This window comes from Myodes glareolus, chromosome 15, assembly GCF_982192425.1.
Source record: "Myodes glareolus chromosome 15, mMyoGla1.1, whole genome shotgun sequence".
Classification (NCBI taxonomy): Eukaryota; Metazoa; Chordata; class Mammalia; order Rodentia; family Cricetidae; genus Myodes; species Myodes glareolus.
The window spans coordinates 65555643-65569588 of NC_142040.1; positions in this window are offsets into that span (position 1 = coordinate 65555643).

The window sequence follows — 13946 nt, forward strand, 5'->3', positions numbered from 1 at the left end:
CTAGGAAACCCAGGCAGGGGGATCACTACAAGGTCAAGGCCAGCCTGGGCTACAAAATGAGTTCCAGGTCAGCCTGAGTTGCAGAGCATGGCTGTCTCAAAAGAAGAAAACAGCAAAGTCGTTACCTAAGGAAGTAGATTAAGAACTCATTACTGTTTAAATTCTTCTCAATTTTGTTATATTTGAAGAGCAAACAGAAATAATTTTCTAATTAAATGATTAAATTTCTGATTAAGAATCCATAATCTGGTCAACAATCAATATCAGTACTGTGGTTTGAAATGTGGTCAATGCCCCCTCTCCCCGCTTTGACCCTGTTCCCCAGCTTGTGGGACGTTGAAGAACCTCTCGAAAGTTGGGTCTGGATGAAAAGAGAGATCGTTGGTGGCGGATCCTTTGAGTCTGGCATCCCAGGATACTTCCATATTCTTCCTGATCCAAACTCAAGATCAGCTTCCTATGCCCCCAACAATGTTGCCCACCATGCCTTCCCCACTGTGATGGTAGATGCTTCCTGAAACTGCCAACCAAATTTACCATTTCCCCTGTAAGTTGTTCTTTTCAATGTGTGTGCTCACAGCAACATGAGAGTAACAGATACTGAAAGTCAGTGGCAGGCAACTGAAATCACAGCAGGACAATATAAGTGGATCTCCAAGGGTCTGCTCTGGTAGACATTTCATGGGGGGGGGGATTCATAGAAATATGGGCAGTAAAGTCTGCATTTGTGAGGTTTGGGACAGAAATTGGGCCATAGGCCATCCAGGACAAACCTGACGATGAATCTGCCTATAATCTTCCCTGGTCCTGAAAACTCAAATAAAGACAACTTTTAAAACAAAGGCTAATCTATTTGTCAGAGGAAATTTCAAGACAGTAAAAAAATTGGAATTGCAACATGGTTACAGCTTTTAGTGTGTGTGTGTGTGTGTATGTGTGTGTGTGTGTGTGTGTGTGTGTGTGTGTATTATACATGGAAGCACAAGTAAATAAAGCAGTCAGAAGAGGACAAAGTCACCAGCCCAGGATGAATACTTACCTCAATCACCTCCAACATCCAGAGGAGGATGGATCTCCTGGAACTGGTGTTAAAGACAGCTGTTCGCTGCCATGTAGGTGCCGGAAACTGAACCCAGGGCCTCAAGAAGAACAGCCAATGCTCTTAACTGCTGAGCCATTTCTAGCTCTCAAACAGCTTAATTTTAAGAACAGCAAGTAGACAATTATGAATTTTGGGCAGACCTACCCATGTCTAGTCATCTGTGTTATTCTCCAGAAGGGAGGAGTCGCCACAGTTCAAAACACACCGGGAGAAGTGGCACACTCATTCATTCTTTGTGTTTTCTGTGGCCTCTCTCTCCTGCATGAGGAACAGCGTGAATCAGGTTCCAGAAAGTCGGAACAACTAATCCTTTCTGTAAATATTAGAAATAGGAAGTTGGCAATTGGGAAAAAGTTCAACAAAAAAAGGTATTTCTTTCTAAAATAGAAATAGGAAGTTGAGAAAGACTTTATAGCGTTCCTTCTATTGGTCCTGGTAAAGTAGTATTGTTTATTTTTGGACTAGACGTTCTCAGACACTGAAGAATTCCCCCAAGCAACAGAACTTTGTCGATACAAGCCATATCCTCTTTCACCCTTGGGACAAAGAACCTCTAAGTGTTCCACCACATTTCCAGTAGTCGACTGTCCTAGAAACAGCAAAAGATGCCTCCTGCTTATTGATTGCTTAGTTAGGAACAAAGAAACTCTGTCAGCAAATGACCCTTTATCACGTTTGGTGATACTGAACAGGAAGGAAGTCTTTAGCTACTTGACTAGCTGTGTAGTAGAAGTCTAAGGAATCGCAACTTTGAGCAGGAATTGTGAGGGTGCCAAGCTCACACAAGGCTGAAAATGCTTAATCTTTAACCAAGCAAATGGAAACAAGATTGACAGGTGGACTCCAGAAAGTACCCATTCTATTACCTCTGACCACAATCTATATTGGTATAGAACCTAAAGGCAGTTTTTCATTGTGTGTGTGTAAATCCACAAAAAGCAAGACTTGAGCCTTCCTGTAAGGGACTTTCTTGTTCAGATTTCAAAGTGGAAAGACACATATTAAATGTGGGCAACACCTTTTCATATATACATTCTATCTCTTGTTCCTTTCAACCATTCAGACTACTACACCCCCCGAGCCCTCTCTTCAGAACCCCAGGTTTGAATTAAGTGCATGGCTGCTAAGCATGTTGTATGCAGATATCAATCATATCAGGAAGAAGAACACAGAAAACAAAGACTAGTGTCTAAGCAACAAAACCCCAGTTTTACACATCCATCTTCACAGGACCCTACAGCAAGGAAAGAGCTGCTAGTACCCCCCGCTATGTTAAAAATTCCATTTTCAAAAGGCAACTTTTCCTTCAATTATCGATTCCATTCTACCTGCTTCTCGTTAGTGTTCAGTCTGCTGCCAAAACTATAATGAGGATATCCATACTCACAACAGCACCATTCATAATGGTGAAGTGTCGAAGCAGCCCACATATCCATCAGCAGAGGAATGAGCAGTGTGCAAATGATGGGACAGCATACGAGAAGGAAAATCCAGATGCATGCTATAACTTGGATGATCCTTCAAAGCATGACGGATGGGAGATAGAGGCACACTACGAATGGAATTCATCACACTAAATTATGCACTAAAAAACAACTGAGCTATTATGTTCTCTTATGTGTTTTACTTCAATACAAAATGGGGAGAGTTGCTGATTCTGGAAAAAGGGGCAAATATGCAAATAGCAGATGAGAAGGAGGTATGAAATTTAACAAACACTGTTGGAGGAAAATGGTTCCATTGCCCAGAAGTAGAGGAGGTGGTGATGGTCCCTGATGGAAGCATCTGATCTAAAAAGTAAACAGTGCCTTCCTGGGTCCAGGCAGGATCCTGAATGCCCAGAGAAAGTGAGCTTCATGTGATGCTTTGAGTTCAAACAGAAACAGGAAACCCCAGGGAACTCTGGAAAAGGCATGAGGAGTTCTGGAAAGCCCTTGAGGAGTTTCCACTTGGTTTTCTACATCTAGTTCGTTCTGCATGGTTTGAATGCTCCGTTCTAAAAGACATGTCAGCAGTCTCTCTCTCTCTCGTTACATCCCTCAGTGGGGTAACTGCAAACAACTCAGAGTTAATGTTAGACTGGGAATGCATGGTATCACCAAGAGGTAAGTTCACTTCTTCCCTGACAGTGGGAGAGCTGGGACTGTCTATTTATATGTTATTCATGAGGTTTGGCCTACTTTACACACTCAGCTGCTTAAGTCATCCTACTGCCCATAATACCATGTGGCTCCTTATTAAAATAATGCCCTGTAAGTCACATGAGACATGTATAATGATACCCTAAACTGCGTCACCAGGTCGCTAACTGCCTATCACTTATCAGATGGAAGGAGGAAAAGGCAAGAAGAGAGCTAACATGTATGCAGTTCTGGCTAGGCCTGCCCTCATGGACGATCTTTACGTAGCATCTCATCAACCCTTCAGATAAGGTAATAATTATTATCCATCATTCAGTTACTGATTAACAACTTTGTGGTGTTAAATAACTTGCCTGCAGTTAGACCTAAGAGGAAACTGATTTCCTGCATAGGCCTCCGTGATTCCATACTTGTCTAGAATCCATCTGATGTTTAAAGATGGACGTCGCTGTGAGAGGAACAGAAGATCATGGCTTGACCAAATAGAATAGCCAGCCAATGTGCAATTTCAAATCCTCTAAACCCCATTAGAAAAGATTTTAAGGAAGCTCGGGAAATAGGCCAGCAACCACCTGAGTTCAGTTCCCAGAACCCATATAAAAAGGCAAAGTTGAGAGGCTGTGCTTGTAATCCCATTCATGCAGAAGAAAATCTAGGCAACCCCTAGTGATCACTGGCCAGTTATCCTAGACTACTGAGTGAGTGCCAGACCATATCTCAGAACCAAAGCTAAAAAGATAGGGAGAGACTGAGGAAAAACACCGCTGGTCTCCATGTGCACCTGCACACACGTGTGCCCCCCCAACATGCATGCACGCGTGTTCCTGTACATACGTAGATCTTACTTTATTTTTTATGCTTAGATTTATTTATTTTTATTTCTGCGTGTGAGTGCAGATGCCCACTTAGGCTGGAAGAAGGCATGGCAAACCACCGAGTGAGCGACAGGAAGTCAAATGTAGAGCTGTGCACCATGTGTGATAGCACATGTCTACAATCCCAACATTCAGGAGCCTAAGCTAGGTAGATTCAGGAGGATCTAGATAGACACACTCATTTTCATACTAAGCCTTAGAAATCCAGTGTGTAGTGTCCAGCTCATCTAAAGGAGGTCTAAGCATGCTGGGTACTCCGCAGTCAGGCTCACGGCTACCGTGTCGAGCAGTGACACAGATACAGTGATGATCGCTTGCAGTTTTACAAACTTAATCACTGTCATTTTGCCTTTAGTCAAACGACTCATTAAAATACTGAACAGATAAACTCCTCAAAAGATTAAAAAATAATTACCATTTGGTCCAGCAATTCCAGTTTTAAGGGATTACTTCAAAGGGATGAAATGAATGGAAATATTTCACAAGAAATGAAAACACACCCAGTTGAGGGTAGTGAACAATAAAATGAAATAACTCAAAGGTCTTCCAACTAATGAATGGTTAAATAAAACCCTGTGTCCACAGAGAGAGAGATACACTGACGCATGCTACAATAGATACAAACCTTGCAAACAGCACAAGGAAAAAAGCCAGTCTCAAACTAATCACATGTTATACAATCACACTTACCCAAAATATTCAAATGAGCAAATCCATCCACTAAAAGTTGATAAGTGGCTCTCTAGAACCCCTGAGGTTGGACTCAGAGGAGGAGGAATAACTGCTACTGGGTGTAGGATTTCTCTTTGGAATGAAAAAACTTTAGATGGTTTTTTGGCCTATTCTAAAAAGTACCGAGTTTCACGATATAAACTGTTTGATGGATGAATTAAGTCTTGATGAAGTTGTTACAGTAAATATTTAAGCAAGCAAACCCATCTGTGAGTCCCCAAAAGGATCAAGCAAGTCAAAGATCAAGAAGAAATCTCTGCGTGGATCTTTGTCTGCTAATTAATCTCCACTGGAGAGTCTAACACTGTTCTGACGTGTCTTTTCCTACTGTCGCTCCTGTGTTCCTGATACTGTCTTTTTGGACAATGCATCCAATAAACTTCTTGGTGGACAGAGGCAGGAACACTTTGTTAGGTTATCTCTGCCTTAGAAAAGCAGACATGGGGAAAAACAAATTGAAGCCGCTGGGAATCACCCCAACCTGGACACTACATAGGACCTCAGGGAATACTCAAGGCAGACAGACTAACAGGACTTCCTAGATCTGCCAGAGCTGACAGCCACCAGAAGACTTGGTCACTGTCACGGCTTATTATAATAAGTCATAGGTACATTGTTTTTAATGTGGTTTTGATGTGGTCTTCAGAGACTGAAACTACCCCAGGATGGTTGGAAACTTAGGCAAGTGTCCTGCCTCAGCCTCCCAAGGGCTGGGATTTCAGGTGTGAGCCATCACACACTGCATTCTGTGTCAATCCTTTAAGTGCAGATTGCATCTGATTTTCTGTTATAGAATTATATATCCTGAAGACCATCATGTTTGTGGGTCAGTAGTTTCCAGTTCCCCTCTCTTACTTTTAAAAAGCTAAATACATGGCAGCTCCTGTCCTGAGGACTCCTTAGTAGAAGCTGTCTGAACAGCAAAGAGCTATCACAATCTAGCTCAATACCTGTGCACCAGGAAACATTTACAAATGTTTTCATCAGTACCACACTCAAACAACCCAAGAGCCAATCAGGAGTTGAAAGATTAAAGGGTATCAACTAGTTCTTTATACAATGGTCTATTACACAGCTTTGAAAAGAATGTGCTGCTCTAATAATAATAATAGTGAATAATAGACTGAATACTTGTGAGCTATTATTTATGGACAATTTACATTAGTGTAGATTTTTGTATATTGATACAAGTTCAAAGTATATTTGTTATATTGAATATGTTCCTATTTCTGTTTACAATATTTGTATACCTATGTAAAGTTATTTTGTCAGATTGTATGCATGGATGTTTCTACTCCTGTTTAAGACATCTTGTATATTGATACAATTTTAGGATATATTTATCATATTGCATTATACATTTCAACCTCTGATCAAGATACTTACACATTGTTTACAATTTGAGGTCATTGTCCTCCTTTACTGCACAGTTGTTTAAAGATTGTCTAATATGCTGATATGAAGTCTTAATTTTTAAGTTATATAGGTATTAAGTATTATAGGTCATCCATGTTTATTATACTTTTAGTCAGGCTAATTAGGTGCTTTAGATACATAGAGATTATATTCTGCATAGATAGGTAATCTTCAACCACTTCAAAGATCCATAGTACATGGTATTTAAATAACTTATGATTTTGTTGATGTGAGATACAATTGCTCTTGGCAGCACTGATCAATTCCCGAGAGAGTGTTGAGCACCAAAGACACTCCATTTGGAGTTTGTTTTCTTCTTGGCACAACTGGCCTTTGGGCAAGGAACTGCCCATGCCTTGACCACTGACAAAGTGCATGGTGTGTGGACTGGACAAGCAGCATACAAGAAAAAGCATACTGCCAAACCTTGCCAAGACAGGGTAAGATGGTTCTGAAAATTTTCCTGCCTCTGAAAATGGTCTGTCAGTTACTCTAGGCCTTAGCCAAAGCTGGTTGCTTCAACATTGCAAATGAGACTTTGCGTGATTGCTCAGGTAACCAGGAGTCTCTGTCATCTACTGCACGTTTTGGAAGCTGCTTGATTGCACTTCCTGCCTATTCAAGTAACATTATCTCCCTTCTCAGGCCTTCAGTGGGGCTGAAGATTAGATAGTCAGTAGTTACCATCCTCTTATGATCTAGCCAAGCCTTTTCCAATACAAGACTTAGACTCCTTAGGACAGAATGTTTATTAAAACATTTAGCATAGTGTATATAGTTTTGTATTGAATTTGGAACTCTCTCATTTAAACAAAAGGGAGAGGTGCTGTGGGAGCTCCTTCAGCCCACTTGGGCATGGTCTCATACTATAATTGCTGAGGTAAAGTGCCTAGCTCTCTCGTTTCACTTAGGGCTGCTGTATTAGGTTCTTGTTTCCCATTCATGCAAAGGACTGTGATCTAGGACTGTGATCTATGAGTCTACCCCTAAATAAATAGCCCTTTATTATTAAAAAAAAGGAAAAAATGAATGTGCTGTGTTAACACAACAGTATTAGTGGATTTCTAAAGCAATGTTGAGTCAAAGAATTAACTTATCCAGTATAATTCCATATGACTTTCTAACACAGACAAAGTTAAAGAGCTGGGGAAGCAGGGAAGACTAACAGAGGAAGGAAGGAAGGCAGAGAGGGAGGGTGGGAAGGAGGGAGGGAGGAGGGAGGGAAGGAAGAAGGGAGGGAGGGAAGGAAGAAGGGAGGGAGGGAAGGAAGAAGGGAGGGAGGGAGGGAGGGAGGGAGGGAGGGAGGGAGGGAGGGAGGGAGGGAGGGAGGAACACTAGAGAAACTACAAGAGAGCTGGGTAGGATCAACACAAAACCCAGGATCTTACTTATCTAGTGGAATGAAGAGTGAGGGGTAGTACACAGCTGTGTGAGCGAACACAGGCGAAGCAGCCTCTTCTGTGTTGTGCACACGCTATTCTGTTGTATTGCTCTGTAGTAGATCCTGCATTAAATGGAATCTGAACTTCAGGGCTACTAAAAATAGATAGATGCCTTGGTCAGCAAGAAGCTGTAAAATTGGCAAGATACATGAGACAGAGGATTCCTGGAACCTCCTCCGGGGTACTGCCAGGGAGCAAGGAGAAGCCTCGCCTTGATAGTCACGTGATTGGCAAGCCAGTTGGACCAGCCCCAATGAGAGGTCAGAGAAGCAAGATGTGCACCCAGAACAGGCTCCTGCCTTCAGTATACTTTCTCCTTCCACAGCAAAAGCGCCTAGGGAAAAGGAGCAGGGGATTACACTCATCCCCTAGGCAGACAGTAATGGAAGAAACCACAATCTGCCTATTCATCATGTCATAAACCAGGCTTCTAGACACACCACAGACTGAGGCTCGAAAGACACTAAGACGCAGCAGTAAGCCTTGCTGAGTCGTCTAGTCTCTCTCAGAGAGCAGGCTGACAGGAGCATGCGCAGAGCTTTCCTGTACTAGAGAAGGATCGCTGTCCCAGACTCGAGGATTCTCTCTCTGGCGACAATGTATCAGATTCCAAGTGCCCTAGTTCCCACCGTAGTGACTTCTAAGTAAAGCCACAACAGCACTGTTTATGTCTGCCAAAACTACCACGTTATTACTCTGCCCAGAAGTCTAAGTTCTCGGGAGTGCCTCTCACGGCTGCCTCAGTGACTTCCTCCCAGGACAGGACATCTTAGAGGCAGTGGGCAAGCCAAGAGCTGGTTCTGGGTGCTCTAGTTGTCTGCTTGGGTGGCTCTTTCTAGGTGCAGTTTCTGCTTGTCTGCCGTCCTTGAAGGCACCCATCCTAAAAAGACTTCCGGATAACAAACACATTCACACCTCGGAGGTCTGGCTTGAACGTGAATCACTGTCCACCGAGGAGAGCCAAGGAAGGAACTCACACAGGCAGGGATCTGGAAGTAGGAGCTGATGCAGATGCTGTGGAACAGAGCTGCTTACTGGCTTGCTTTCCATGGCTTCCTCAGTGTTCTTTCTATAGAGCCCAGGACCATCAGCCTAGGGCTGGCACCAACTACCATGTGCTGGGTCCTTCACCATTGATCACTAATTGAGAAAATGCCTTACAGTTGAATCTCACAGACAGGTGGATCTCATGGAAGCTTTTCAATCGGGGCTCCTTCGTTTCTGATGACTCTGGCTTATGCCACGATGAGTGACAGCCGGTCCAGCTGAACTCTTGTCAACTTGACACACAGGCACACCACTATGAAGCCACAAGCCTTCTTTTCTTATTCATCCCCAAGATTTCACATTAAAACATAAATAACTTTAAAAGTTCCAGAGTCTTTACAAATTCAAACACATTAAGATTTCTGTCCCTTTTAAATAGCCAATTTTTTTTTAAATCCAAAGTTTTTTTTTAAAATTCAAAGCCTCTCAACTGTGGGCTCCAGTAAAAATACTTTCATACTTCAAGAGGGAAAAATCAGGGCACAGTCATAATCAAATCAAAGTAAAACCAAATTCCAAGTGGCTGGGATTCACTCACGATCTTCTGGGCTCCTCCAAAGGGTTTGGGTCACTTCTCTGGCCCCACCCTCTGCAGCAGCACAGCCTGTCTTCTAGGCTCCGGCTGGTCCCACTCCGCTGCTGCTGTTCTTGGTGGCCATCTCTTGGTCCTGGCACCTCCAAAAGGCTGGGGTCTTCTGCTGCAACTGGGCTGCCCTGTCACCAAGCCTCTCATAGGCTCTCTTCATGGTGCCAAGTATCAACATCTTTGCATGATCCCTTCTGTCCTGGGCCTTCAACTGCCCCCCGAGACTGCACCTTCACCAATGACGTTTCCTGGCCTCTCTCTCACAGCGCCAAACCTCAGCTGCTCTCCATGACCCCTTCATACCTTCCAAACCACCTGGATAATTTACCTTGACCAAATCCAGCTGCCAACATGAGGTACAACCTTGGCCACATCTGGAACATAGCTTCTCTGTGCTCTCAGGAAGCACTTCCCAGAAGATTTCAGGTCGGTGATGCTGGTCCCTTCTTCATCACCACTAGCTTCTTAACTCCAGCCATCCGGCATTTGGTATCCCAACAAAACAACGTTTTGCTTTAGTGGTTCTGGTATCTTGTTAATCACAGCTGGTTCTTCAGTCCCAGCTAATCAGAGCCCCAGGATCTTAATTTAAAATAACAAAGGGCCCCGATAGAACCTGTCTTTAAACTTGCCTCTGAAACTTCACAAGCCAGGCCTCCATCTTCCACACTGTGTTAATATCCTTATCTTCCGAGCACCTAAAGAACATCCCACTGAGCTCTTCACACTCAGTGGTTTTTATAACCCAAAGATCCAAAGTCCTACCACAATCCTCGTCAAAACATGGTCAGGTTTGTCACAACAATACCCCACTCCTGGGACCCATTTGTCTTAGTTAGGGTCTCTGTTGCTGCAGCAAAACACCATGGCCAAAGCAAGTTGGGGAGGAAAGGGTTTATTTGGCCTGCACTTCCAGCTCATAGTTCATCGTTGAAGGAAGTCAGAACAGGAACTCAAGTGATGCTGGAACCTGGAGGCAGGAACTGATGCAGGAGCCATGCAGGAATGCTGTTTACTGGCTTGTTTTCCATGACTTTCTCAGCCTGCAGGACCAGCAGCCCAGGGATGGCACCACCTACCGTGGGCTGAGTCCGGCCCCACTGATCACTAATTGTCAAAATGAATTACAGCTGGATTCATGGAGGCTTTTCCTCGACTGAGGCTTCCTTCTCGCTGATGCCTCTAGCTTGTGTCAAGATGACACCGAAAACTAGCCAGGACACATGGTAAGTGCTTTTACCCACCAAGGGATCTCACTAGCCCTCTCAAACAAAGTTCAAAATGTATCTGAGCCCCGATGCCATCCTAACATCGTTCCGGGAATTTCTATGAACTGTAAAGCTGGAGCTCTGACCAGAAGAAAGTGTTCACTGCCTTGCCTCCAACCTTCCCGCCCTCTCCAAGTGTGCCCCACATGCTCCGCAGCCCAGCTTGCCTCACACCAATGTCGCCATCTTGACACATGCCTTTGTGATAAATTGGACAAAGAGCAAAGATCACTTTCCAGCAAGTCAGGGCTTTCCCTGTCTGCTTTCTCCTGACATCCACCTTTCACTGTCTAGGTGCAACAGGACCTTCTGCCTCCACAAAACGCAGGGCCAACAGAAAAAGCTTCCTGCTGCCCCCCCCCTTCCTTGAAGTCTTCTTTCTACATGGCAGTTCCTGTTGTAGCCACCTCTCAAAGTCACACTATCTTCTCAGCTAGGAAACAGTTCTCAGCCCGGAGAGATGGCTCAGAGGTTAAGAGCACGGACTGCTCTTCCAGAGGACCTGAGTTCAGTTCCCAGCAATCACATGGTGGCTCACAACCATCTACAATGAATGAGATCTGGTGCCCTCTTCTGGCATACAGGCATACATGCAGACAGAACACTGAATACATAATAAATAAATTAACTAATTTAAAAAAGAAAACAATTCTCCCACACACAGTCAGTGTGTCTATTTGTATTGCCCTGTTGGAACTTATAGAAGCGAGAACCAGGCTTCTACAGTGCTTGGCTTTGGCATCTGCCTTCTCCAGTTACAAGAAGCTCAGCTTCCAGTATCCACTTTCTCAGTTTGCTTCTCACACTCAGAGAAGAGCATCCCTCCAGCAACTGATACATCATGGATGGCAGGATATGTGTATATGTGTGTCTGTTTTCTTGTCTTCCTCTTCCTTTTCTCTTGGGATTTGTCTGGGTTTTTCATCTTTTCAGCTCTAGGTGGGCTGTCTGGAGACAGATGAAAGCCCCGTGAGCCTCAGGTTTGTCACTAGACTCTCATTGCAGTATCCTGTCCCTGGCTCAGTATGAGGACAAACTGTTTGCCAACAAAGTGTGTCTTACTTCATCTCTTCTAAACCAAGACTTTAGTGACTATGAACTTCTCTCATTCCTCTACTCTAGACTTAGCAATGTGCTGTTGAGAGCTTTGAACCCCCAGATCCTGAATTTCTTGTAAACAACTTGTTTCCCCCTGATCTGAGTGCCTACAGCTGCTGTGAGCACAAGACCCTCAGGAGTTCCTGATGGCAGGGCAATGGTTTCTGGTGCATTTGGCTGGGGCATGGCTATTCCTATATAAGCTGCCTCTGGACACAATTTAAGGGGGCATTCTTGGGGCATTCTGTTTCAAGGATTCTGGTTTTGAGGATGACCCGGGTCTCCAGCCCCTTCCCTGGCTCGCGAATATGGACGCTACAATGTGCTACTACTACAGTAACTAACACTGTAGTATTAGTTAAAACTAATCTACACCAAACCCAAAGTCAGGACTGGGCAATACAATCCACACTACCCATGAAAATGGTATTTAGTGTGTGTGTGTGCGCGCATATGTGCACACACACACACACACACACACACAAAGTTAACCCTTTCTCCAGTCTTTTCTGCTCATCATTCCATGTTTCTACTTCAGAACTACAGACATTTGACACAAATTACTTTCTTTTCAGTTGGACTTTTTTACGCTCTTAAAGCTATTGCCTCTCATGACTGGCGCATGGGCAAATATTTAAATATTGCATTTACAGCTTTATATAAATGACTCGCTCAAGTGCGGTAAGTTATTCTAGCAGAATATTTAAAGAGAATATAGACAGCATAACTTTGTCAGTATTGTTTTAATATCATTACTCCTGCTCTTATAAAAGTCCCCAGCATACACAGGACTCCTAATTTAATGAACTTCCCTTGCAATGGATAAAGATGGGAACATAAAATTCTAAATCAACCATGAAGTTAAATTCTCATAGTCCATATAGGGCGCAAGGAGTGGGTATTAGATTTCAAAAGGAGGGTGCCAGGAGAAGTTCAGGCCTCTTCCCAGCCCAGCATTGTCGGGGGGATTGTGGAGAGAGAGATTTCCACAAGAGTGTTCCTTACACTAGGAAATTCCAGAGGTTTCTGTCAGAGTGGGGATCACTACCAATGTGAGGGACGATTGCCAGCCCCTGTGTTAGTTCAGGTCACATAAAGTGATCATGGAGTGACTGACTTCTCTGTGAACAGCTGACCCCAGGATGCTGTGTAGCTCTCCATCTTGAACCCCAAAGTGTAAACACTTCCTCCAGCTGGCCTCGCCAGCAGGTTCCAGCTGACACCTGAGAAGCCTCCAGCCAGCATACAGGTAACAAGGGATGTAATGCCTGAAGCTCACCTAGCTTACACAGCAAAGCAAACTCCCTGTAAGACTACAGATGCATGGAGTTCGCACAGACACGCCCATGTCACCTTCAGTGCTTGAACATACGGAAACAGCTCTAGGAAAGACCGTTTAAAACATTAATCTGCCTCTGCCAAGCACACAAGAGAAAATGGAGGTACGCAGCTTTCAAGGAAACTCCGGGAGGACAATGAAGTTAAAGGTCCTTTGAGGCAAAAGCCTAGGCTGCTTACTCAAAGGTTTCCTATCTTTGTTTGTGTGGAGACAGCACAATACAGAAGGCGTCTAGATAAGGGGTGCCGTGGCTGCAGTACTCACAGGAGACAGCCTAATCAAAAATCACTTCTGGGAGTCAAAAAATGCCTGCCCAACTGGGTCTAACCTTTGGTCCTGAAGCCCTGATTATTCTTGTGTCTTTGTATTGACTTTATCCATGTTGACTTGCAGCCAGAGCGAAGCATCACGGTTTTCTGCAAAATCCTGTGGTAAAGTCCCAGACGTTACACAATAAGAACTGGAGAGCACAGAACTCACGCTGCAAGGCTACTCAGAGTGGAAGTGCGCTGCCTCTATCATTGGGGTGGCTCCTCGGTGTGACCCAAAGAGATAAGCACCAATCATGCCGCCACATTTTGTTTTATTGAGATCTAGTTATTTTTATTTTATGGATATGGTGTTTTGCCTGCATGTATGACTAGCCTTCACTAAGTTAGTCTGTACCATATATGTTTCTATTACCCTTGGAGGTCAGAAGAGGATGCCTGGTCCCCTAGGATTGGAGTTACAAGTGGTTAGCAGCCATGGGGATGCTGGAAATCAAACCTTGATCATCTAGAAGAGCATCCAGTGGTCTACAGTGTTGAACCATCTCCCCAGCCCTACTGCCCTCTTTTATGTGATGCAGTTTGTCAGTCCAACTCCCTCAGGGTGTAAGAGTCAGAGCCAGCAGGGAAT